At 47.3% G+C, this 26,392-nt stretch overlaps 1 protein-coding gene and 1 long non-coding RNA gene across 7 annotated transcripts in view; one reads left to right on the plus strand and one right to left on the minus strand.

The window, feature by feature from the left end:
* Window positions 1-424: 424 nt before the first annotated feature.
* PNPLA6 (patatin like domain 6, lysophospholipase) overlaps window positions 425-26,392 on the plus strand; it is an 89,185-nt gene continuing 63,217 nt past the window's right edge. For 4 of the 6 annotated variants that reach the window (XM_080988047.1, XM_080988050.1, XM_080988051.1 and 1 more), the window contains exon 1: window positions 425-521. The gene's annotated coding sequence lies outside the window, so the exon portion shown is untranslated. Of the gene's footprint in view, window positions 522-7,517; window positions 7,539-22,306; window positions 22,682-26,392 lie in introns of those variants that run through there. The other 2 variants (XM_080988049.1, XM_080988048.1) reach the window with 2 other exon arrangements.
* On the minus strand, window positions 16,436-19,122 carry LOC308466614. The gene is made up of 2 exons (XR_013980914.1): window positions 17,356-19,122; window positions 16,436-17,257 (listed from the first exon to the last, which is right to left on the minus strand). It is a non-coding gene; the product is annotated as an uncharacterized lncRNA (long non-coding RNA).

Here is a 26,392-nt window from a genome sequence, read left to right on the forward strand (position 1 = left end):
TAATGCCAATTTGATTCCCTCCCCCCTTTCTTTTTCCTTTCTCCTCCTGTGATGAGGCTGCATTTTAATATTTTACTGTTTCAATATTTTAATGTTGTATTTTAATCTTGTTTTTAAGTTGTATTCATTCAACTTGTTTTTATTATTGCTTGTTAGCCGCCCTGAGCCCGGCCTTGGCTGGGGAGGGCGGGGTATAAATAAAAATTATTATTATTATATAGACAACAAGCCCTAAGCACTGCAACCTTCCTTCCTAGGGGTGTGGCTCCACACACACCCTTTCTAGACCCTTTTCTGACCCTTTCCCACAACCCTACAAAACCCGCTTCCTAGCCACCGACGGCGTCTTTCCCGCAATGGCGCTGCCTCTCTGCCCCTCGCAACATGGCGGCCGGCTGCCAGCTCGGCGGCGCGGCGCGATGATGTCATTGGCCAGGGCGCCGCTACGAGCCGGAGGCAGAGAGAGAGAGGCATGGGCTTCAAAGGGCCGCCCTGCAGATCGGAGCCGGCGGCGGCGGCGGGTGAGTCTTGGGCGGATAACAGCAATGCGAGAGGGCGGGGGAAGTAAAAGAAAGGCTGGAGCCCAGCGCTGGGGTCCCGCTCGGTAACGTGCGAAGAAATGAAGAGGCGGCAGTGGAGCCTCTGAGCATGTACAGAGTGCGAACGCGTATTCCCCGCCACCCGCTCTTCCTTCAGCCAGAAACACCACGTCAAATATTTATTCGCGTGTTTATTGCACTTGTAGCCCAGCTTTTTCTCGGTGTACATACCCCCCCCGTCCACAAACGTTCTTAGAAGTTGAAGGGACTACCAGGGTCATCTAGTCCAACCCCCTTTCGCCGCATCGCTCGAACCCATGACTCAGATCCATAGTCTCGTGCTGTACGGACTGAGCTAGCCACCCCCTCCAGATTGAACCCCCACTACAGCCCTGTGAGGTAGGTTAGGCCGAGAGACGAGGCAGTCAGTGGCTGGGCCAAGGTCACCTCAGGGAACTTCCTGGCCCAGTAGTGGGGATTTGAACCCGGGTCTCTCCCAGGGTCCTAGCCCGATTCTGTAACCCTGAGGCCCTTATAGCTTGCGCCGAAAGGGGGAGAGGCTTTGAGCCCTGGTCCCTCTCCTTTTGGGAATTTTTAAAACCCCAGCCAGGCAGCAGCAGGGGTTTGAGGGAAGGCATGGACGAGCCGTGGCTTGGGCAGAAATGGGTGGGCAGGTGGGTGGGCAGGGGCATTGCCTGGCATGAAGCTGCCGAGAGAAAGGCTGGACCCCCAGCCGGGGAGTAGGACTTGTGCTGCAGACATTCAGGCACTGGGATGGAGACTGCCGTGTACCTGGAATCCTGGTTCGTTTTTGCCGCCCTCGTTTTTGGCAACTGAGCAGAGCCTCCCCACGAGAAACTTTGGCACTGGGGTCAAGACCTTCCCCAGGCCTGGGTCATGCCAATGGAGCATTGGTAAGAGATCGAGACCCACTCTGGATGAGGTTAAAGCCAGCCGGCCCCTTCCACCACCTGGCTTGGCTGCTGCATGGAGCACAAAGGTGGCGCATGCCCTTCTGGAGCTATCAGGTGGGCAGGCCCGCTGGGGAGTCTGATGGCAGAGAGCGGGGCCGGCTGACTGTCCAGATGAGGGCCAGGACAGCTGCTGCCTTCACCCCCCCATTAAGTGACCCGGGGAGGGGTCCAGCTGACCAATCCCAGCCTGCTGGTGGTCCTGCCCAGTTGGGTTGGTGCCATCCAATGAGGGCAGGGGGTGTTCAGTGGGGCCCTGCACAGGAGCCAATATTTCAAGCAGACCGCATTGCCTGGCAACCTGGACCCCTTCCAGCAACACGTGCCCAGCCTAGGCTCAAGGTCATCATCAGATGGGCACGAATTGGCTTTTGTTGGGGGCGCAAAAGGGGCAGAGCGTAATGAAATCAGACTTTCCCAACAGGCCATGAGAGGGTGGTATGTGTGCAGTAAGTCAGTAATTTTTAAAACCCCAGCAAAACAGAAGCAGAGGAAGGAGGGAAGGTATGGAAGGTATGGAAGAGCCATTGCCTAGGCAGAAATGGGGGTGGGCGGGCAGGGGGATTGCCTGACATGAAGCCGCAGAGAGAAAGGCTGGACCCCCCAGCCAGGGAGTAGGAGTGATATAAATGCAGTAAGTAAATAAATACTCAGTGTCTTGTTTTCATTGGTAGGAAAATTAACATGCGCTTGCAGGGGGAGGCTGGTTCAGATTGACAACTCATGGAGCTGCCAATTAAACTTTACCCTGAGGGCACTGTGGCTCCTCCCAGGGCCATCCTATTGTCAGTCTTGGAGGACTTGCCAAGCAAAAAAAAAGGTTTCTCTTTAATCATGCCTTGGGCTCATTAACATTCTACGGCTTTTTAAATGTGTTTGCGGGATGGGGGAGGGGGTTACCGGTTGGTCTTTGTTTTGGTTCTTTTTTATTAGGTATTTTGTGTTCTCGCTTTGTATTTTCATGTTGTGAACTGCCCTGTGATCTTCAGATAAAAGGTGATATAATAATAATAATAATAATAATAATAATACAGTGGTACCTCGGGTTACATACGCTTCAGGTTACATACGCTTCAGGTTACACACTCCGCTAACCCAGAAATAGTGCTTCAGGTTAAGAACTTTGCTTCAGGATGAGAACAGAAATCCTGCTCCGGCGGTGCGGCGGCAGCACGAGGCCCCATTAGCTAAAGTGGTGCTTCAGGTTAAGAACAGTTTCAGGTTAAGAACAGACCTCTGGAACGAATTAAGTACTTAGCCCGAGGTACCACTGTAGTTATTTGTTGATGATCGGGGGTATATTATTTATTAATTAAATTTCTATAACACCTGTCACCCAAGGATCACAGGGCAAGGTGTGTGTGTGGGTATTTATATTGATTTATATTGATTTATACAAATTTATTACAAGACAGAAAGGCAGGAACTGGGTACCTGTGCTGAATGAGGAGAACGTCCTTGCCCTAATAGTACCCAGGGGCTATGTGCACAAACTGTCCCCACACTTATCGAGGTTTCCTTCTGTGTGAATGAGATCTAGAAGGCTGCCTTGGGGAATCTTTTTCAGGGATTCCATGCCTCCTTCTGTGTACTGTAGTGAAATTGTTGCGGCGCTGGTTTTTTGGTTACCTGTTTAAGGTGTGTTAAACAGGTGTGTGATCATTATCTGACAGTTGTTTATTGCTAGGGTTGATCCGAAACATTTGTGCAAATTGCACTGGCATGCATTTGCTCGTTTTACACAATTTGTTCCTCTTCCACAAGTCCCAGTGAAGGGCAATGGCAATAAAGCCTTTTGGTTTTGAAGAGTTTACCAAGCATGGACTGCACACTTTGAAATGGGCTCTGCCATTACAAGGACAAAAGGGTGCCTTCTCTTTCTTTAAAGAAAGCTGAGATTTCTAGAATCCTTATTTCCATTCCTGACACTACATTATATGATAGATGTTTATGCTCCTGATTATAGAATTGTAGAGCTGGAAGGGCCCCTAAGGGTCATCGAATCCAAATTCAGGGCAGGGACCCTGGCAGCTCTCCATCTAATTTAATGCAGCCCTCAGATTAAGGTCAAAAGCACCTTGTGAGCAATCAATTCCCGAGCATTATATCTCTTCCTTTGCAGTCTTGCCAACTTTTGGACCTTGCTTCATTCACTGCCAGTTTGGGGTCCACCTACTAGTGCAGGCATCCCCAACCTGCGGCCCTCCAGATGTTTTAGCCTACAACTCCCATGATCCCTAGCTAACAGGACCAGTGGTCAGGGATGATGGGAATTGTAGTCCAAAACATCTGGAGGGCCGAAGGTTGGGGATGCCTGTATTAGTCGTATGTACAGCCTCTGCAGGGAGTTGCCCAGGAGGGAATGCAGAAAATATAGCCTACACCTCAATGAGGGTCAAATGGGGTTCTTCTGCTTGGGAAGGGTGGCCCATCTAGGAGAAGGAAAACTCTGACCCTAAATTTCTGCTGCTTTGTGGGATATCTTCGGGGAAAGAAAAAGAGTAAATCCTACACAAATCTGGAGTGGAGTCCCTAAGACGGTTGGATGGCGCCTTGTACGCCTCCTCCTGGCAACTCCTGTAGCCAGACTGGTGCCAAATGTATTGCTCTGCTTTCCTTTGGACTGGGGGCGGCGGTCTTGTCTGGGCAGCCCAAGACCTCCAGACACGTTGCCCAGCCTTGCACCCCTTAGAGGTCACTTCAGTGCTTTTAACACAGCGGTTTGGCTTCATCCCCAGAGGCGCACTCCATTGTCTCTCAAGACAGATGGATGCCACCTCCTACAAAAGTGGCCTCCCTCTTCCCCCATGTGAACTTTCTGCATGAAGTCACCTGGGGTGGAGATGATGTTTGTTGGCAGGGATCTCATGGGGCCTTCCTATCCCAGGAGCTCCTGAGATGTGGTGGCAACTTCCTAACTCAGGCTTCTTCAAACTTGTCCCTCCAGCTGTTTTTGGAATACAACTTCCATGATCCTTAGCTAGCAGGACCAGTGGTCAGGGATGATGGGAACTGTAGTCCCCAAACATCTGGAGGGCCGAGTTTGAGGAAGCCTGTCCTAGCTGTCCTGCATTGTTGCCCAGCAGCTTTGACACTCAAAAGGAGTACAAGAGAGGGGGTCATTGCGGACTGTGCATCCTCTGGTCCCAATTCTCCCCTTGCCAGTGGGCCCTTTTGCAGGCTCAGAATTCCCAGGCCCCTTCATACATTACAAGAGCCAAGAGACGGACCCGAAAGAATAAACCAAAATCTATAAAGCTGGGGCCCTGAATCCTCTCTGTGCTTTGGGATTTTAAAAGCTGGCAAGTTTGCGTTGATTCCAGCTCACTGGCTTTACCCGAAGGTTGGTGTTCTCAAGTTCCTCTGATCAGCAAATGGTGTCTGATAAGCAGGAATTGGCGTCCACAGTGATTGGATTTCTTTGCCAGAGGGTATTTCGGATTCCTTCTGCTTTTGCACAAAAAGAAGAGAAAAAGAGCTTTATGACTTCATCCCAGTGTCAGTGTATGGCTGGGCAAGGGAAATTCCTTTCTCTAGCCCAGGGGTCAAGACCCTCAGGCTTTGTGTCCAGTCCTGGATCAGGGCTTTTTAGGCCACAGTCATCACCAGCCTTGCTTGGATGCTTTTGCCTGGCTGGAGTGTGTTGTAACTGTGATTGTGCTTCTCATTTCCTGTATGGAGAAGGGCAGGGTAGAGATCTGTGTCATGTGCAGAGAAACCTCTGACTTTCGTATGGCTAGAATGCAGCTCTTGCTTCACTGGTGAGAGTTCCATCCAGAGTATTGCCTCAGGAGGGAAGGCAGCCCTTGGGCCAGAAGAAGTTTCCCCAACCCTCCTCAAATTCAAAGTGCTGGTTTGGGCCTATGAAGCCTTAAATGGCTCAGGACTGCAATACCTCAAGGACCACCTCTTTCCATAGGAACCTACCCGGACCCTGAGATCATCTTCTGAGGCCCTCCTTTCTGTGCCTCCTCCACGAGAGGTCCAGAGGGTGGCAACTTGAGAACAGGGCCTTCTCTGCAGTGGCTCCCCGTCTGTGGAATGCTCTCCTCAGGGAAGTTTGCCTGGCACCTTCATTATACACCTTTAGGCGCCAGGCAAAAACATTCCTTTTTAATCAGGCCTTTGGTTGACCTGATCAACATCCTATGCTCTTTTAAAATGTGGCTCTTTTTTAGGGGGGTGTTATTGAGTTATTGTTTTTATTTTATATAGTGTGATCTTTTCTGTGAACCACCCTGAGACCTCCGGGTATAGGGCAGTATATAAATTCAATCAATAAACAAACAAACAAACAAACAAACAAATCATTATACACCTTTAGGCGCCCGGCAAAAATGTTCCAGGTATAGGGCGTGGTGACCCACAGAAGCCAAGTGAAAGGCTCTGGCAGGTGCACATGAGGATGTTAGGACATGAGAGCTGCTGTTCCGGGCAAGAACTTACAGAACGAGTAACCCCGAGCTAAGCGCTTGTGAACTCACTTCGCCTCTGCTTTGTTTTGCACATTCAGCAGGCTGTGCGGGAGAGTCAACAAACAAGGTTCTTTGTCTTCCAACACACACCATCTTTCATCTTCCAACACACAACCCAGCAGTAGCAGGGTTTGCTTCTTCCCGCCGGAGAGAGAGAGAGAGGTGTGTGTGTTGGCTGCACTCCCAAACGCACTTACTAGAGAGTAAGCGCCACTGAACAGAGTAGGACTGACTTCTGAGTAAACATGCACTGTTGGCGATGTCCCTGAAGAGGCCAGGTTGACGCAGCCAGGAGTTCTCTGGAAGGAGGCTCCCATTTCCTCATCTTCCTTCTTGCTCCCTGCCCTGCTTCAGGAGCATGGCGAGCCACTGGATGTTTGAGAAAACAAAGCCATGGCCATAGGGGTCTCTGTACATCTTTTGGCTTTTTGCTGTCTGGGTATGGGATGTGTGTGTGTGTGTGTGTGTGTGTGTGTCTCGCGGATGACTCTGGGGTTGCGGCACTCATCTTGCTTTACTGGCCAAGGGAGCCGATGTTTGTCCGCAGACAGTTTTTCCGGGTCATGTGGCCAGCATGACTAAGCCACTTCTTGCAAAACCAGATCAGTGCACGGAAACGCCGTTTACCTTCCTGCCGGAGCAGTACCTATTTATCTACTTGCACTTTGACATGCTTTTGAACTGCTAGTTTGGCAGGAGCTGGGACCGAACAACGGGAGCTCACCCCGTCGCAGGGATTCGAACCGCCGACCTTCCAATCGGCAAGCCCTAGGCTCAGTGGTTTATTGAAACATCCTTAAAATATCAATGACTTCCCTTCTTCGCTTTCCATTTTGCATACCATAAAACCCTGCATATTGTGCATAAACCAAACTGTTCAGTACTCGATTTTGACATCCATCCAAACTTATTTACACTGTTGAATTTGTCTTAATGCTGCCAACGTTTTCAACGTTTTCACAACCCTCCCCCCAATATAGTCAATATACATTTTCCAATCTTAGGCTATGGGGTTCTAATCTGCAGTCAATCGCCGGGCAATGAAAACAAAACAGCAAAGCTCGATTGTTCCTGGGTCTCGCTCTCGGTGGACTTTTGCCTTTAGCAGAACTGATTGGACGAGCTCCACCCTCGCCCATCCCAGATGAAAAGAGGATGACTGGATAAATGGTTGTGTTTGGCTTCCTCCCAGGACCTCTTAGCTGCCTCTCTGCCTGGCCCTCTGCCAAGTCAGACATTAACACGCTCACTGCAATCCATCAGTCCTTGCTGGTTCCAGGCTTCCTCTTGTTTGTGCCTACAGGGCAGCTGGTGTGTTTGCTCCATTGTTTTCCAAAATGGGTTTCCAGCGACTTGCCAGATGTGGGTCCTTCTGCCAGGGGTGTGTCCTGTGCCTGCCCCATTGAAGTGAGCAAGATTTGTAACGTTCTAAGCCACAGTAAGGCTCCACAGCCGTTTAGTATCCCCCCCAACTATTCCTTGAAGCAGTTTGCCTGAGTCTTTGGTTTATTCTTTATCTCTTAGCATGACTGTCCCCTGAACTGGAAGGAGAGGTAAGCGCTGCCAGTGGACCTGCCTGTTTTCCCCCCTGGCTTTATTTAATTTAATCCTGGTTATTTCTCACCAGGTTCCCCCATGCCCCATCCGGGCTTATTTTGCCTCCTGGCTAACTGTCAGACTTGGGTGCTGCTGGAGACCCAAGTTGCTTCTCCCAGCCTTCTCTACATCATAACTTTCCCCTAGGGAGAGGGTGGGAACGGGGTATATCTTTGTGTTGTCCCACCTAAATCTGAGTCTCTGATCGGGCGAAAAAGGAGGGAGGGGTGTACTCTGCTGCCTCCTGGCCAGAACAAATAGATTTCAAAGGGTAGGGTGAATGCTTTCTTATTTCACTTCAAATTGAGTTCATTCACTGCATCTCTATACTGACCACAAGCCATGTGTGGAAGTCTGCCACGATCTTGGGGAGGCAACTTCTCTTTTATTAATATATATATTTAAATTAAATTTAGAATATTAATTTAAGCAACCTTAAAATATCAGTGATTGCCCTTCGTCTCTTTCCAGGGTTCATTTTGCATATCTTAAATCCCTGCATATTTTACCTAAACTATACCATTCAGTATTCCATTATTACCGTATTTTTTCGTGTATAAGACGCCCCCTTTCGGGGGGGGGGGACTCCAAATAAAGAAAATGCACTATCCATGTATAAGACGACCCCTAATTTTAAACTTCAAAAAATTTAGGAACAAATATAGTCTTATACACGGAAAAATACAGTACATCCATCTAAACTTGTTTACACTGTTGAATTTATCTTAATGCTGCCAACGTTTTCAAGTGTACACAATTTGCCCCCCCCCATATATTCAATAAACATTTTCCAGTCTTCTTTAAATGTATGTTCTTCTTGTTCTCTTATTCTGTATGCTAGGTCGGCAAGCTGCGCATATTCCATCAGTTTAAATTGCCATTTTTCTTTAGTTGGGACCTCGCTCGTTTTCCATTTTTGGGCTAATGAAACACAGGCTGCAGTAGTGGCATACATAAACAACCTTTTTTGACACCTGGGAATAGGGAGACAACCTCTCTGCACTCGTTAGCATAGGTGTGTGTCCGCTGTCCAGAAAGAACTTATTGCATCCTGTTTTATGCCACTTGTGTTTTTTGCCCATTGTCTGTTTAATCCTGCAATATTGCTTTATACTACCAGTCACCAGTAACTGGGTGGTGCCTCAGTCCTCTGCATTGTATAAGCCCCCACTGTTTTCAGTATGGCTTCCCCCTAGCCAAGCGTTCATAGGCTTGCAGTCTAAATAGCAGTGGCCACATCCATGCTGAGTTCGATTTGTCTTGCTTTTACTATGTGGGTGGGGTGTCATCGAGAATTCTGAAAAAATGAGCTGCTGCTTCTTGTCTGGCCCTCCGTGCTTGCGCTGAGCAAGTCCCAACAAACACGTGAAGGCAAGTTTGAGGAGTCCCGATTCCTTAATGGTTCTGCTTCCTAGAATATGATTGTGGGTGGTTCCTGCACTACAATAGTAATTGTCTCCCACTTGGTGACGTGGTCTATGGAAGCTGCATATTCATGCTTTGACCTTCCGGCAGAAGCTGGGCTCTGTATGAAACCCCTGTTTAGCACTGCCAGCTGAGGATGTTGTTTTCCTGTTGCCTCATCTGAGCAATGTGGTTTAACCCTTGGCTGTTCCTGTGTCTTTCTGCTGCCTGAGGCTAGCACAGCTACACTCCTTAGAGCTTCTGTCCACCTCCTCTGTCTCTTTCTGAGGTTGGCCCTGTTGCAGGAAAAATCTGAGGGCTCCCTTGGACAAAAATAAAACACCAACCAGAGCAAATTGAAGCAAATCAGCAGCCTGTAGGCCTGGTCTTTATTGAAGAAAGACTGTCGCGACAGGGTGCTCCCCTCACTCGCAGGTGAGAGGAAGGACCCAGAAAAATGGTGTGCCAGGTCTTATAAAAACTTTTGAAATTCCCCTCCTCTAGATCAAGCCCACCCCCAGAAACATCATGCATACATTACAGACAGGAGGGGTTGAGGGTGGAGTTGTGGTGGAAACATCATGCATACATTACAGAAAGGAGGGGTTGAGGGAGGAGTTGGTGGTAACCTGAGTGTCTTGTCACCTGGCTGGTTCCTCCCTTCCCCCCTACCCCTCGAGTCACTTCCAGGAGACAAAAGGGAGTTTGCAGTTTCCTGCCCCCTGAGGGAAGATCTGATCATTGTCCTTTGTTTCAGTCCATGCTGAATCCACTCCCATATGCAGGTTCTTTGTGATTTTGATTGTCTTCTGTCTGGGATCATCTGGGCAGGGCTCCTGCAGATGTGCTGAGACAGTGAAGGGATTTTGGCTGACCAGGGTCAAACCCCCCTCCCCTTTTCTTAGTTCTTGTCATATGGAGTAAAATAAAAATGGAACAGTGCAAATCCAATGTATGGTTGATTTTCTATGAATTTATAACAGAAATGTGGCGTATGTAGTGTGTGAGTGTGTGTGTGTATGAAGTTTGTACAAGCAGAATGATTGGGGTGGGGGGGTTCCTGCTACAGTTCCCCCCTTCGGAGATAAGATTGCAAAGGTGGCTACTTTGCAATCCTTTTCTCCGCACAATTTAAGGTGGTAAATATTAACCTGCTATTCTCCGTGTGTCCATGTGAACGTGAAAGGGACTTGGATGTCATGCTTCTTAAGGATATTTGCATAGAAATATAATGGTGTAACAGTGCACATAGTTAGACATAGGATATCATGCAAAATTAATATTTTGTTGCTCAGTTACTTGTGGCATTCTAGTACCTTGGAAGAGATATTTTCTCAATAGTGGCGTATGCTTTACATTTAGCAGGAAGGTCCACTAATGACTGAAAAATGCAGTTCGCTTTGTCCCCCGCCATTTTTGTGTTCTCAGGTGTCAAGGTAGCTCTTCTATGGTCTCACACTGGCATGGTGTCACAGCAGTGGCAATCCCTGGTGAATCCACTTAGGGCTTTCATATTAACCATGTTGTATGGCACCCACCATAGCTGGCACAGGTTTGGGCACGTCATGAGAGAAGTGTCTTTGCCTTGGCCGCTCTATGGGATTATTATTATTATAGGCTCTTGTCAGGGAACTGCCATCGGAAGGAAGGGAAGTGAAAGGGCTCACACAGGTTGGGAGAGACTCAGCAGCTGAAGAGGGAACCAGTAGGGGGAGAGGAGCTGGGCTGAGGGAAAGGGAGCTGGAGGGATGGCTCAGAGACACTTCCAGCGAAAACAGTGGGGAGGTTTCAGGACCTCCTGTAGGGACACCCACTCCTCGCCGGAAACTGTCACGCAGAGAGTCCAGAAGACGTGTTTCCGTTAAGGAGCTTTTATGTTGGAAGCGATTCCGAAAGCAACCACTGTCGGAATCTGCCAGCGACTGACGGAGCCATGTTTAAGGGGCTCCGTTACAGACAGAGGTTTGCAAACTTGACCAAACTCTGAGGGACTAGGATTTTACACACAAGCAGCTCATCGTCCCATCACAGCATTCCGACAGTCTTCGTGAGCAGCTTGTGCAGGAGAAGGCATCATGAGCAACCCAGCCGGAACCGGAGAAGCAGGAGCTGGAGCGGGTCCAAGCCTGGAAGAAAGGTACCGGGTGTTGGAGGTCCAGCTAGCGCTGCAGACGGCGAGGCTTGAGGAGAGGAGGGCTCAGGATGCAGACAAAAAGGGGAAAGACACCCAGCTCGTCAGAAAGGTACCAGGATTGGTGCAGAAGTTTGGGGGGGAGCCCAAAGACTATCATGGCTTTCGGACAGAGATGCAATATGCCCTCAATCTGCAGTTTGATGAATTCCCTGACGAGGAATCAAGAGTGGCTTTCGTGATTGGGCATCTTGAAAAGGGGGCGAGAGACTGGGTTAGACCCCTGATGGCAGCGAATAGTGACGTCCTAAAGGACACGATGAAGTTCTTTCGCGCCATGGATCTGATGTTTTCCAGCGATATTGAACAGGGAGTGGTCCGCAGACAGTTAATGGCTTGCAAACAGGGGAGCCGATCTGTCCGTGAGTACTGGACTGAATTCACCATGTTGATCCATAAATTGGGGTGGGATCTATCGGCGGAACCCATTCAAATGCTTTTTGAAGAAGGGCTTTCTTCGGCTGTGAAAGACGAACTTTCCCGGGCGCCCAGGGCGGAGTCTATGGACCAGCTGACCAAATCAGCGCTGACCATAGGAGCGCGCCAGGAGGCGAGAGCATTGGAGAGGCGGGAAGGGAAGGGGGAACGTTGGAAGGAGTTCCGCATTCCAGACATTCCAGAGCCAACTTTCCCGCCGGCAGAGCCGATGGAAATCGGAACAGCGCGCGCGCGCGCAGTTTCAAAGCCCAGTGAGGGGGGAAAGAAGGAGGGAAAAGGCGCCCGGAAATGCTATCTCTGCCAACAGCCAGGTCACTTTGCCAGAGTCTGCCCCCAGAGGAAGGAATGGCAAGGGATGGTAGGAGCTGTGGAGGGAAGAGAGGAAGAAATACCGAAGCAAGTAAAAGCCAACGCCTGGCTGCCACCGTCGGGGCACAGCAGTCAGGCCAAAGAGCAGTGAAAGTGCCCACGCCAGAACCTCCTAAACCCGCCCTAGTGATAGAAGTGGCGCTAGAGCTGCCAAACGGACACCCTCTAAAGATAAAGGCGCTGTTGGACTCAGGCAGCTCCTGCAATTTCATGAGCAAAGAGTTTGCAGCTGAACACCAGATACAGACGATCCCTTTAAGCAACCCCCTGCAGGTGACCACGATCGATGGCAGGGAGCTGTTGGGAGGAGAAGTCAGCTTGCAGACCGTCCCAATGATAATGAAGGTGGCAAGGCACACCGAACTGATAGCGTTTAATGTGGCCACCTTGGGAGGAGCTCCCATTATATTGGGGATGAGCTGGCTAGCGTTACATGATCCGCTGGTGGGCTGGCATCAGAGAGTGGTTTCTTTTGGTTCAGCACATTGCTTAGAACACTGCAAAGAGGGAAAGGGTTTGGCAGGGGCCCAAGCCACCCTAGCAGGGACTGAAGTAACGGAGAACGTGAAGGTACCACGACAATACGCAGATCTCCGCGACGTCTTCAGCGAAAGGGAAGCTGACCAATTACCCCCGCATAGACCCTTTGACTGTCAAATCAATTTACTCCCTGGGGCACAGCTCCCTGTAGGCAAGCTGTACGCCATGTCAGACAGAGAGATGCAGGAGCTAAGAGAGTTCATTGACAAGAACCTGAAGAGAGGGTTCATCAGAGAGTCCAGGGCGGTGGGGGGCAGCCCAGTGTTTTTTGTGGATAAAAAAAACACGAACAAGCCGAGGCTTGTGTGTGACTTCAGGGCCTTAAATGCAGTGTCAGAACCAGTGGCTTTCCCTATGCCCAGGATTGACGACATTTTGACAAGGGTCAGGAAGGGAAAGATTTTTACTAAACTGGACCTAAGGGGGGCGTACAACCTGATACGAATAAGGAAGGGGGATGAATGGAAAACCACCATGTTCACCCCTTTGGGGGCATTTGAATATTTAGTTATGCCCTTCGGCCTACAAGGAGGCTCCGCGTGCTTTCAATCGTTTATGAACCACGTCCTGGGGCCTTTGCTTTACAAGAATTGTGTGGCCTTCTTAGACGACGTGTTGGTGTATTCTGAGAATGAGGAGCAGCATGTGAGAGACGTCAGAGAAGTGTTGAGCAGGCTGCAAGCCAACCAGCTGTGGGTGAAACTGGAGAAGTGTCAGTTTCATACCAAGGAGGTGGAATTCCTGGGGTATCGCCTGTCAGACAAGGGATTGGCCATGGATCCCGGCAAGGTCCAGGCGGTGCTGGAATGGAAAACACCCAAAACAAGGAAGGATGTGCAGAGGTTCCTAGGATTTGGGAACTTCTATCGTAAGTTCATCCGAAACTTTGCCCACCTGACGGCGCCCATTACGGACTGTCTCAGCAGTAAGAAGAAGTTCGTTTGGACTGAGGAGGCGGAGCGAGCATTTGAGGAACTAAAAAGGGCCTTCGCCTCGGAACAACAACTCCTGCATGTGGATTTACAAAAACCGATGAGAGTGGAAACTGACGCATCAGACAGAGCGATTGGGGCGGTGCTTCTGCAGCCAGGGAAGGAGGAGTCAGAGTGGAGACCGTGTGCCTTTTTTTCGCGAAAGCTGAACAAATCCGAGAGGAACTACACGGTGTATGACCGAGAACTACTAGCCATTCATGAGGCGTTCCGGAGATGGAGGCACCTGCTAATTGGCGCACAACATAAGGTGCAAGTGTGCACTGACCACAAGAACCTAGAGTATTGGAGGACGGCACGAGTGCTCAACCAACGGCAAGTGAGATGGGCCCAGGAGTTCTCCAAATTTAACTTTGAGATTTGTTACGTGCCAGGCCCAGAGAACATTAGGGCGGACGCTCTCTCACGCAAACCTGAATATTTGGAGGAGGAGGGAGCACCCGAAGAGAGACATGTCATTCCAGAGGACCGCTGGGTGTGTGGGGCGGCATTGGTGGGACAAAGAGAACTGGTAGAGGAAACAGAGAATGATGAATACGCCCAGAATAAGCTCAGAGGTCTTAGGGGTGAGGGAGAGGAACCAGGGGGTTTCGAGGAAAGAAATGGAGCTTTGTATTACAAAGGGGCACTGTATATCCCTGAAGGAGACTTAAGGGGGAGGGTACTCAAGCAGTTGCACGACAGCCCCACGGCGGGGCATTTTGGACAACACAAAACCATGTGGTTGGTCACCAGGGAATTTTGGTGGCCTAAGGTGAGGGAAGATGTACGGGAGTATGTAAGAGGGTGTGAGCAATGCCAGCGAGCCAAAGGGGAGAGGCGGGCACCGGCGGGGCTATTAGAACCCTTACCAACCCCAGAACGACCTTGGGAGGCAGTGTCGATAGATTTTATGACTGATCTGCCGAAGTCCAAGGGGAAAACAGCCATCATGGTGGTGGTAGACCTACTAACAAAGATGTGCCACTTTGTAGCCTGCTCGCATGCAGTCACGGCGGAAGAGACAGCGAAGTTATTTGTAGAACACATTTTTAGGTTGCACGGGGTGCCATTGAGGGTGGTCTCAGACCGAGGAAAACAATTTACTTCCAGGTTCTGGAGGAAGCTCATGAGCTTACTGCAGGTGGAGGTCAACTTTTCGACTGCCCGGCACCCTGAAACCAACGGGCAGGCGGAAAGAGCAAACGGGGTCCTCCAGCAATACCTGAGGTGTTATGTCAATGACAGAGAGAATGACTGGGTAGAAAAGTTGGCGCTGGCGGAATTTGCCTACAACAATGCCGAGAATGTGTCCACAGGGATGAGCCCCTTCTTGGCTAATTATGGGTGTCATCCCAGGGCTTTCCCAGGGGGAGAAGGGGAGAGATGGGGTGTCCCGGCAGCCGAGCATTTTGTAGAAGAAATGGAAGCAATCCATCGTCAGCTCCAACTCAACTTAGAAAGGGCGAAGGAAGAATACAAGAGGCAGGCAGACAAGAACCGAAGGGAAGGTGAAACCATAAGGGTGGGAGATAGGGTGTGGCTGTCAACCCAAGGGTTGCCGTTCAAAGGAGGTTGTAAGAAATTAAGACCCAGGAGATTGGGTCCCTTTGAGGTCATTCAACAGGTCAACCCAGTGGCTTTCAGGCTCCGGTTATCCAACCACATGAAACTGCACCCAGTATTTCACAGGTCGTTACTGTCACCGTATGAGGGGGGACGAGAAGGGATGGCCACTCGGGGACCGGTCATAGAAGAAAGGGAATGCAGCAGCCATGTGGCAGAAATCCTCGACGCCAGATGGAAGGGGGATCAGGTGGAGTATTTGGTAGCGTGGGAAGGAGAACCGGAGTCAGAAAACACTTGGGTAATGGCAGAAGATATCAATGACGAGGTATTGATAGAAACGTTCCATCAAAGGTTCCCAAGGAAACCTCAGCCTGTGGAGAGGTTCCGGAGGGAATACTTTGGGACCACCGATGAGGAGGAGGAGTTGGAAGGATTCTCGGAATCGGAAGGGGAAGGGGAGATGGACTCTGAGGAGGAGGAGTACTTCGAGACCAGGAACCGCAACAGGTGGAGAGAAGTGTTCGGGACATCGGAAGATGAAGGAAGTTCATTCCGGGGTTTTGCCTCCTCACCGCCCGTAGAGGAGGGGGCGAGAGGGGATGAAGGGGGCCCTGGAGGGGAGGTGGATGTCAGGGAACTGCCATCGGAAGGAAGGGAAGTGAAAGGGCTCACACAGGTTGGGAGAGACTCAGCAGCTGAAGAGGGAACCAGTAGGGGGAGAGGAGCTGGGCTGAGGGAAAGGGAGCTGGAGGGATGGCTCAGAGACACTTCCAGCGAAAACAGTGGGGAGGTTTCAGGACCTCCTGTAGGGACACCCACTCCTCGCCGGAAACTGTCACGCAGAGAGTCCAGAAGACGTGTTTCCGTTAAGGAGCTTTTATGTTGGAAGCGATTCCGAAAGCAACCACTGTCGGAATCTGCCAGCGACTGACGGAGCCATGTTTAAGGGGCTCCGTTACAGACAGAGGTTTGCAAACTTGACCAAACTCTGAGGGACTAGGATTTTACACACAAGCAGCTCATCGTCCCATCACAGCTCTGGTCTTGCAGTCATGGGAAGTTGCTCACTTGCACTTTAAGGACCAAAAGCTAATTGCAGCCTGGATACACTTGCCCAATTCAAACTGAGTCCAATTTGAATTTATCTTGCCCCATGGTTCCCAACTTCTCAAACCAATCTGTTAAAACAAAACCATTCTTAGAGGGCATTTGTCCAAATAAGTCAATTTAACTCTATAAGGGATTATTCCTGCTAAACCAAAGCATATCCACCTTCATGTATCTTAGAAGCTTCTCCTTAGTAAAGCGAGTTTTAGCACATTTTTTAAAATGGGTAGGGAAGGTTGGCATAGTGCCAGGTGGAACAACGAAATATGGTTATAAATTTATCTAATTCTAAACATTGGACTACATAATAGCCTGGTCTCTTAAAAGGCATAAAATGTATGAGAATCCTCCACTGGGTTGTAAGGAATAAGACATTAAACATAAAAACAATTATACAGAAAAATAGCCCCCAAAATAGCCCCCCCCCTTTGTGGAAATAGCACACTGTCAGACACATTTCAACATTCCTACGTAATAACACATAATACAAAACAAACTAATTAAATATCAGTTGCATATCTTGAGATAATTGTGATCTTCTCAATCCTGGAGCACAGTCTTTAAGGTTCAAAAATGAGAAAATGTCCTTGCAATTCAACTCCACCCCCCTTTGTCAGCCCCACTCCCCCGTCAGTTTATATCCTTTGGTGTCTGTTGGTGTCTGTTGTTGGTGCAGCCGGTGGCTTTTTCATCATAGGTCTGTAGCAACACATCTGTAGAAGTGACATCCTGTAAGGGGCAGGGGTTTGGAGACTTAAAAGACAAGAGTTAGGAAAAGAAGGGGCAAAAGGCCCCTCCCCAAGATAATCTCCTTGAGTTATCAGCTGCAAATAATAAAATCTTAGCATGTTAAGCATTTTACTCATTTTAATATTATTATCACATTTCCATATAATTACTGTTATTATCTGCTAAGTTCGTTTGCTTTCCTTCACTTTGGAGAGAAAGAGAACTGAAAAAAAAAATACAAGGTTAAAATAATGAAACACACACACACACAATGACTTATGAGGAACGAAAAATAAATAAATGCTAAGACACACAATTTTAAGTAATCTGAAGTAACAATGAAAATAAAAGAGTGTTTCTTGATGTGACAACATCGGCTAGAATGTTAATAGCAAAATGCTGGGAAATGACTTAATACCAAGAAAAATGAATGGCAATTTAAAATTGTGCAAGTACCTTGAACTAGCCAAAATGACAGAATTAATAAGAGATGCTCAGGCAAAGGTAAACAAGTACCATTTCACAAACAATGTTTGGTTGTGCTTCGATTAACTTCATAGACATCATGGAAAAACAGATTAAATACATGAAAACAGATTATTTGTAACTTTAAAAGTGTCAAAGCCACAAAGAGATGGAGGTCACTAATATAGCAGGGATTCAGACTTGTTTCACAGATCAGAAAGAAAGTTGCTGTGGGAGGAAAAAAAGGACAAACACTTTGTTATTGGGGTTCACATATCCTGTTAAAAGGGAAAATTATTTCATGTGAGAAGCCTGTCAGAAAATGCTGTTCCTAAGATGCACACAAACAAAGTCTGTGATTTAAATTCCATTGAGGGGGGGAATGCTTTGATATTTACCTGTGAAAAGAATTTTGGCATGTTAAGATTTGGAACCTGGAAAGCTCTTGACTTTTGATGGGCTAGTTTTTTTTTTTTTTGACCCTTTTGTCTTACGTAGCCCCTGGAGCAAAGACACATTGAGGGTGATTTCCCTCAATGGTTCTAAGTTTTTTTACATAAGGAAATTTGAATAAGTTCCTCCCTGCAGCCCAGGTCTTGTGGAAACCTCCTCTCTACACCCTACAGTTCCCCCCTTTCCTCTCTCTCTCTCTCTCTCTCTCTTTTTTGACTGATCTAGCCTCTGTGTATGTGCAGAGTTCATGTCTAAGCAAACCTTTTATACTATTGAAAATGTTGCACCTTTGGCTAAATTAGAATTTGAATAAGGGAAGGAAAGGGTAAGGAGTAGATTTTAAAAATAGGGTTAGGTTTTAAAACAAAAGGAGAAACTCAGCAATTCAAGTATTCACCAAAGCTAGCAATTGCAGCCCAAGCAAAGGACTGCTTCCTTTATGTACAGGAAAGGGCTAATATCCCTCTGGCTATTCGCAGAACAATGCCACGCCCTTATATATGGGGAAAATGGCCAGAGAGTCACAAATCATAGGATATTATTATTATTATTATTATTATTATAAATATTCTCAGTCATTTCAGCCTCACCATTTACAGACAAAAAAATTTTTTTCTCTGCCCTTTATTTACAGGATTGGTCAAGGCCCCCATATGTATTTGTATGTGCTTAAACTTTGAATCGACTCTGAAGTCTGATCCCCCCCCCAATGATAAACAGTGTAATCACTCAAATGTTTGATATTACCCGTTGTGCTTCAAAACATCACAGCTTCACCTCTCACCTTTTAAAACTAAAGAGCAAAGCTAGGCTGATTTTCAACTCCATCAGCACACCAGAATTTAGGAATTACCCTCCAATGCTTGCAGACACATGTTCCTTCCACACAGCCACAAATTGGGAGAGTTGAAAGAGACCTTGGGGTCATCTAGTCCAACCCTCCAAAATATAGAGTTCACAGCAAGATTTCACAGCAGGATTTGTACTATCAAAGAGACATACACATTTAAGTACAGATTTTCAACTGGGAAAGGAAACATCTATGCTCCTATCATGTACTAAGGAAGAGGAAAATAAAAGTACCCAACTTTACACAGAACCCTTTTTGCAGATCTTGAGATAGTGTGAGTGAGTTTGCTTCCTTAGACTAAAGAATGCAAGTTCTTAGAGAAATTATCTTTAAAGGAAGATTGAAGTGAACATTTTTCCTAAGATAGGGAGAGGATCTCTTATAAAGCAAAGTTAATTCAATTGATATAACCACTCACAAATAATTAAAACAGCCATAGATTTGATTTAAAAGGAATACAAGAGTGAACAATTTTTCCTGAACTTGCAGGGGAATAGTAAGCCCCCCCTTGCAGTTTCCTTTAAAGGAAGCTTACTCAGGAGTAAATGCACTTGGCACAGAAGTAAGAAGGAGAAGAAAGAGAGAGAGGGGAAAAACCTGAAAGAGACAGAATGAAACAGGGGGGGGCATCTTCTAAGAAAGAAGCCAGGAAGTCTTATAGAGACTGATATTTGGACTGGACTCATAGAATTTTGCTGGCCATGGAAGCCTCTACATTTAATAACAATTTTCTTAGAAAGAACACCACACTTTCATAGGCATGTGCTTAATGAAATACATACACTGCATTTTAGCTTGAGAGAGCAGTTGGCTCAACTAGGCTTTTGCAGCAGAAACATTAGTTGTTGTTGTTTTTTCACAGTACATTTCAAAATACTGGAACAAAAGACTGGAAAACGGATGTAGACTCACAAACTCAAAAGTTACAAGAAAACATCATTTACCACTAGACTTAAAATCACCCTCCTCTCTTAAATTAGAGGAAGGAGGTGGGGTAATCCCCCTTTCAGAACACAGGTAGCATGTATACAGGATTTTACCACATGGGAGGAAAACTCTCTTTTAGAGCTTTTCTCAAATAATAAACATTTGCACACTTCATTCTCCATTTTGTTTTGTTTAAGATTGGCAAGGCCCAACATGGCTTCCTTAGTTTTTAAAAATTTTGAAGCAAGTTTGCAATTTAAAACTATGTGCATTTTAAGAACAGTCTGTGGATGCCGAGGCCAATGTAAATACAAACCCTTGAAATATTTCTAAATCTTTGAGTACATCTCTTATTCATTTATTATTATTATTTTTTAATAACTAAGATCTCTATAATGCGTGGGCTCTCAGGCTGGGCTGTTATTATATCTACTGCCTTCTGAGCACCATTAAGTTTACGGTTTCATGTTCTAGCTTTAGGTTATAGTTTAACAACACAAATTTGATGTTTTCAGCTCTCCCTAAGGGTTCACACCCTGATTTTGTTGAAGGATCCCTGAGGTGGCTGCTGTGCCCTGGGTTCCAGGTGGTGAGCCTAAGCCACCCACTAAAAGTTACAACGGTCTCATACTTTGTACTTGAAAGACCATTTTTCCCCTTTATTTTTATTTTTTTTTCCAATTGGAGATGACAAGCTGGAGGGGCATATTAGAATCCTCTCTGGGGCAAAAAGGCTTCATGGAAGCTTTGTTGCCAGGAGGAGTCCAGCTAGGGTGTTTTAGTGAGCTCCCATTCTCTCATATGTCATTATTGGGCTTTTTTCGTTAACGACGTACACTAAAGACAGAAAGAGTGGAAACACACACACAAGGGAGGAGGGGCAATGGGAAAGAAAGGGGGGACAGATAAAAGATCCTTTCAGTACTCAAAGTACCCTTGACTAACACAATTCCTACTTATCTATAAACCACGAATTAATTTCTGGAGATCTCAAACCTGAACCTGAAACTCAAAACCACGGGTCCCTCTGCCCGAAAACTCAAACCACGGGTCTCTCTGCCCGGAATTCCTTTACCTCAGCGCTGTTTACAAGACTAAACCCCCTCTACCACCCACAACAGCCTCCTGCCTAGCCTTTGAGACTAAGTTCGGAATCCCCTACTGAACGCCTGCGCAATGCAGTGCCAGATCGGGGTCCAAGAAAACAACCAAGGTTTGAAAGGAAGCAAATGACCTTGTGTTAAAATACTTTTGAAAAGATGCCACCGGACGACTCCGAGGGAAGACATCAGAGAAACAGTAAAAGAGCCACGCTTTCCCGGACTCAATTCCAAGACGGAAAACGGGGGAGAAAAGGGATAGGTAGATTAAGGCGTACCCGGACGACTCCGAGGGGTAGCGCCGGAAAACAGTAAAGTTCCACAATTTCCCCGGCTGCACTCCGCGTAAGAAATTGAGGGGAGAGAAGAGAAAGGCTTTGGCGTACCCAGACGACTCCGAGAGGTAAGCGCCAGACAGTAAAGCTCCGCGATTTCCCTGGCCACTTTCCGAAAGGGGAGAATCGGGGTAGAAAAGGACAGAATTTAAACGTACCCGGGCGACTCCGAGGGGTAACGTCAGAAATGAAAGAAGGAAAGTCTGGCTGTCGTGAAGATGTTCCTTTTCCACCCCCCTCCCAATGTATTTACTTCAAACCATACTCACGTTCGAAGATGTCCCCTGCGGATTTCAGGATCCTTTCCCCTTAGCCGGCTTGACCTCGCCTTTGCTTCCCCTGGTTGGGCTTTTGGTGACGATTGATTACCGCCCGCAAAGAGGAGGCAGGGAGAGGAAGAAGGATCCCTGGGCTAAGGTTGCCCAGTGGCGCCTGATCCCCTCTATCTCCCCTCTCACCTTTGCAGGAGAACCAAGTGTCCCTGAGAATGGTCGCCAACTGTTGCAGGAAAAATCTGAGGGCTCCCTTGGACAAAAATAAAACACCAACCAGAGCAAATTGAAGCAAATCAGCAGCCTGTAGGCCTGGTCTTTATTGAAGAAAGACTGTCGCGACAGGGTGCTCCCCTCACTCGCAGGTGAGAGGAAGGACCCAGAAAAATGGTGTGCCAGGTCTTATAAAAACTTTTGAAATTCCCCTCCTCTAGATCAAGCCCACCCCCAGAAACATCATGCATACATTACAGACAGGAGGGGTTGAGGGTGGAGTTGTGGTGGAAACATCATGCATACATTACAGAAAGGAGGGGTTGAGGGAGGAGTTGGTGGTAACCTGAGTGTCTTGTCACCTGGCTGGTTCCTCCCTTCCCCCCTACCCCTCGAGTCACTTCCAGGAGACAAAAGGGAGTTTGCAGTTTCCTGCCCCCTGAGGGAAGATCTGATCATTGTCCTTTGTTTCAGTCCATGCTGAATCCACTCCCATATGCAGGTTCTTTGTGATTTTGATTGTCTTCTGTCTGGGATCATCTGGGCAGGGCTCCTGCAGATGTGCTGAGACAGTGAAGGGATTTTGGCTGACCAGGGTCAAACCCCCCTCCCCTTTTCTTAGTTCTTGTCATATGGAGTAAAATAAAAATGGAACAGTGCAAATCCAATGTATGGTTGATTTTCTATGAATTTATAACAGAAATGTGGCGTATGTAGTGTGTGAGTGTGTGTGTGTATGAAGTTTGTACAAGCAGAATGATTGGGGTGGGGGGGTTCCTGCTACAGCCCCAGAGGAGAAAAGAGGTTTCTGTGTGTCTTGGAGCAGGAGCAGTCTGTCAATGCTGCAATCCCTGGGCATGAAGCAACTGCGCCTTGGGCTCTCGCTATTGTGAAACATGCCAGAAGGAGAACATGACCCTGCTCTTGCACCGGGAAGCTGGCTAAAGACACAGTGCGCGACTTCTGCTGGCTGGCCTGTTGATCAGGGAAGAGGAGCAAGAATGGACCATTCCTGAAAGCTCAGCTTTAATGCAAAATCTACTGGGGGGGAGGCAAGTTCCCCACAAGTTGTGGTCAGGGGAACTGCCTGAGGAGGTTCTCTTGTAGGCTGGCTGCCTTGTCGAATACCAGCATTTGTTGTTTGTTTGCCTCCACGTCACAGGACAGGTAAGTGCTTTGTGTGTGCGCGCACGCATGTGCGCATCATGTTCCCCCAGAGTGGGAGAGCAGGGTTCTTGTGTGACTGCTGAGGAAGGCACACTCGGTGACTATTGATCTCCAGATTCCTGTGGGTCAGTAGGCACATGTTGTTGGCTCCCACTGTGCAGCCCTCGCAAACTTGTCTTGTCTTTGTGGCTCTGTGCATTGTCTTATGTGGAGTCTTCTTCTTCTTTGGCGATCCCTCGTAGCCGAGTAAGAGTGTCTTCCATAAACACGGTTTTCACAGTGAGTCTATAAGTGACTGTGGAGGCCATTTCTGGATCCACATGTCCTGGATCCACATGTGGGGACATAGGTTTCCGGGCAGGAGTTGATCACGGTTTGGATTTTCCACGTGTGCCTTCCTCTTAGCACGTTTCTCCCTTGCATCCTGAGTTTGAGTGTCTTCAAAGCCCATGACACCTTTGGTAAAGGCTGTTCTCCAACTGGAGCACTCGCAGGGAAGTATTTCCCAATTGTTGGTATTTATACTACATGCTTTTTAGCTTTGCCTCGAGAGAGTCTTTAAACCTCTTTTGTTGACCACCAGCATTACGCTTTCCATTTTTAAGTTCGGAATAGAGTAGTTGCTTTGGAAGACGATATACGTATATAGGTGGCCGCTGGTGCTACCTGAGCATTCAGGTGCAAATGGCAAATCCGACCTTCATTGAGAAGGGCTTTAACACATTTGGAAGGGATTAGGTTTCATCTTGTTCATCTTTGTCTGGTCCAAACCTACCGCCAACTAGTTCAAAATTTCTCCTGCCTCTTGGAGTTCAGAAGTTGGAAGCAAGAGAGTGGGTGCCCAGTGTCAATCATACGCATCGTTTTTGGGGGGATGGGAGTCACCTTTCCAGCCACATCTGGAGGTCTGTAGGGTCCCAGAATTGAAAGTAGACCGGGGCGGGAACACTGGCATTCCTGATGCCGTGAGTTGCCACCCGACATCAGCCCCAGCCAGCATGGCCAATGGCTAGGGATGGTGGAGCTTCAAGCTCGCAGGTACTTCATCCCTGACGTAGGGATTGAAAAGCACAGGACCTGAGATGAAATCTTCCGGCTCCCTCTAACCCAGCGGCTATGGAGCAGAGCAGCAGCCTTTTGGCATCAGCTTCTGGAATTTACACTCTGGGTACTTTCGGAGCACCAAGAGGTCCAGGAGTATCCTGCTTTTCGCGTATTATCGGCACATGGCCTGTTTTGTCATTGCATGTACCGGTTGTTGTTGTCAGATCTAATACAGGGATTTACCTTAAGCATTTTGAGTGACAAGTTTTTATTTATACTTTTCTTTTCTTTTTCTTTTAATTTTTTAAATGAATTTTATTAGTATTTTCCACACAACAACAACAACACAAAAGATATCAAAAAATAACAATACACAACACACAAAAAACAACATTCGAAAACTAAAACAAAAAACAAAAAAAACCAAATCCATGTCTTACAAGTTAATATTATAAACACTAAAACAACAACCACAAGACATTGACTTCCACCAATCTTTTCAATTTTATACAATTTCATTAGTTTTACAATCAATTTAACATTTCAAAGTTTGACTTCCTTTCCCCTCTTTCTGCAGTTCCTTAAATTAATTTTTTAAATATCTTCTGCATATCGAAATTCATTTAATTTGCTCATTTATTCATCTATTTTAAATATATACTCTTATAAAACTGCAGGTTGTTACAATAATCCTGCCAATGTTCTTATCTGTTTACAATTTATCTGTAAATATTCAATAAACCATTTCTTTTACAAGAAGCTTGTTATCTTGATTTCTTATTGTTCCAGTAAGTTTCATCATTTCCACATATTGCCTAAGTTTCTGTATCCATTCTTCCTTTACTGGGACTTCTGCTTCTTTCCACTTTGGGGCAAGTAGCATTCTTGCTGCTGTAGTAGTGTACGTAAATAAATTTCTGTACAATTTAGGTAGTTTTGTCCATAAAAATACCAAAAGAAAGACTTCTGGGTTTGTTTGTTTTTTAATAAAACTTATCCTTTTCAATTCATTGTATATCATTTCCCAGGAAATGGGAAATTGAGTGGCAAGGACTCTGTTTGGTCATGTTGCTAGTGTGAAAGGAATGAGATGCTGGTGACAATTGAAATTGTAAAAAATGTGAAATGGGGTTTCAGCTTTGAGAGGCCTCTCTTCCCAGTTCTTCCTCCTCAGTAGCCTCAGAATGGGAAGGAAGGGATCTGTCTTTCATAATAACATAATAATAATTTATTATTTATACCCCGCCCATCTGGCTGGGCTTCCTCAGCCACTCTGGGCAGCTTCCAACAAAATATTAAAATACAGTAATGCATCAAACATTAAAAGCTTCCCTAAACAGGACTGCCTTCAGATGTCTTTTTAAAGTCTGGTAGTTGTTGTTCTCTTTGACATCTGGTGGGAGGGCATTCCACAGGGCAGGTGCCACTACTGAGAAGGCCCTCTGCCTGGTTCCCTGTAACTTTTCTTCTTGCAGTGAGGCAACCGCCAGGAGGCCCTCGCCAGAAGGCACCTCCGTGCCCAGGCAGAACGATGGGGGTGGAGACACTCCTTCAGGTATACTGGACCGAGGCCATTTTCAGCTTTAAAGGTCAGCGCCAACACTTTGAATTGTGCTCGGAAACGTACTGGGAGCCAATGTAGGTCTTTCAAGACCGGTGTTAGGTGGTCTCAGCGGCCGCTCCCAGTCACCAGTCAAGCTGCCGCATTCTGGATTAGTTGTAGTTTCTGAGTCACCTTCAAACGTAGCCTCACATAAAGCACATGCCAATAGTCCAAGTGGGAGATAACTAGAGCATGCACCACCCTGGTGAGACAGTCTGCGGGTAGAGTCTCAGCCTGCATACCAGATGGAGCTGGTAGACAGCTGCCCTGGACACAGAATTGACCTGTGCCTCCATGGACAGTTGTGAGTCCAAAAAGACTCCCAGGCTGCGCACCTGGTCCTTCAGGGGCACAGTTACCCCATTCAGGACCAGGGAGTCCTCCACACCCGCCCACCTCCTGTCTCCCAAAAACAGTACTTCCGTCTTGTCAGGATTCAACCTCAATCTGTTAGCAGCCATTCATCCTCCAACCGCCTCCAGACACTCTGACTTCCTTCACCTGCTGCCCACACTCCTCTCCTCTCCTGAGCGATGGACCTGATTCTCCTCAGGCCAGACCTTCCCTGCCTAAATAATGCCTGACAGGCAGTTCTCCCTCTGCCTCTCTTGCTTTGTTATTAATTTTGAGGCATCTGAAGCTCCCCTTTCCAGCTGCTGCATCCCTGTCATTTGGAGAGCTCCTCCTGCTCCCTCGAGTGCTGGCCCAGATAGCACTGCAAATGGTCCTGTGGCAAAGTTTGGCTTTTCTTTACTCATACACCTGCTGGCTTGTTTGAGGGCAGAGGATCCCAGGCAGTGGGTGATAATTAAATAAATGCGCCCCAAAGAATTTGGGAATTATGTCCCAACAGTGGAAGAATGGCGGAGTAAGATGGTGGAATACGTGGAGTTAGCAAAGCTGACGGGGAAGATCCAGAATCAGCGTGATGAATTGTTTCAAAAGGACTGGAGCAAATTCATATTATATATGAAAGAACATTGTAAACATTTGAAAACGTTTGTAGCTTTGACTTGAAATGTTTTGTAATGAGAATATAAGGAACTGATTTACATTTAATGAGG

Source organism: Podarcis pityusensis (assembly GCF_964106645.2).
Source record: "Podarcis pityusensis genome assembly, chromosome: 17".
In the NCBI taxonomy this organism is placed as follows: Eukaryota; Metazoa; Chordata; class Lepidosauria; order Squamata; family Lacertidae; genus Podarcis; species Podarcis pityusensis.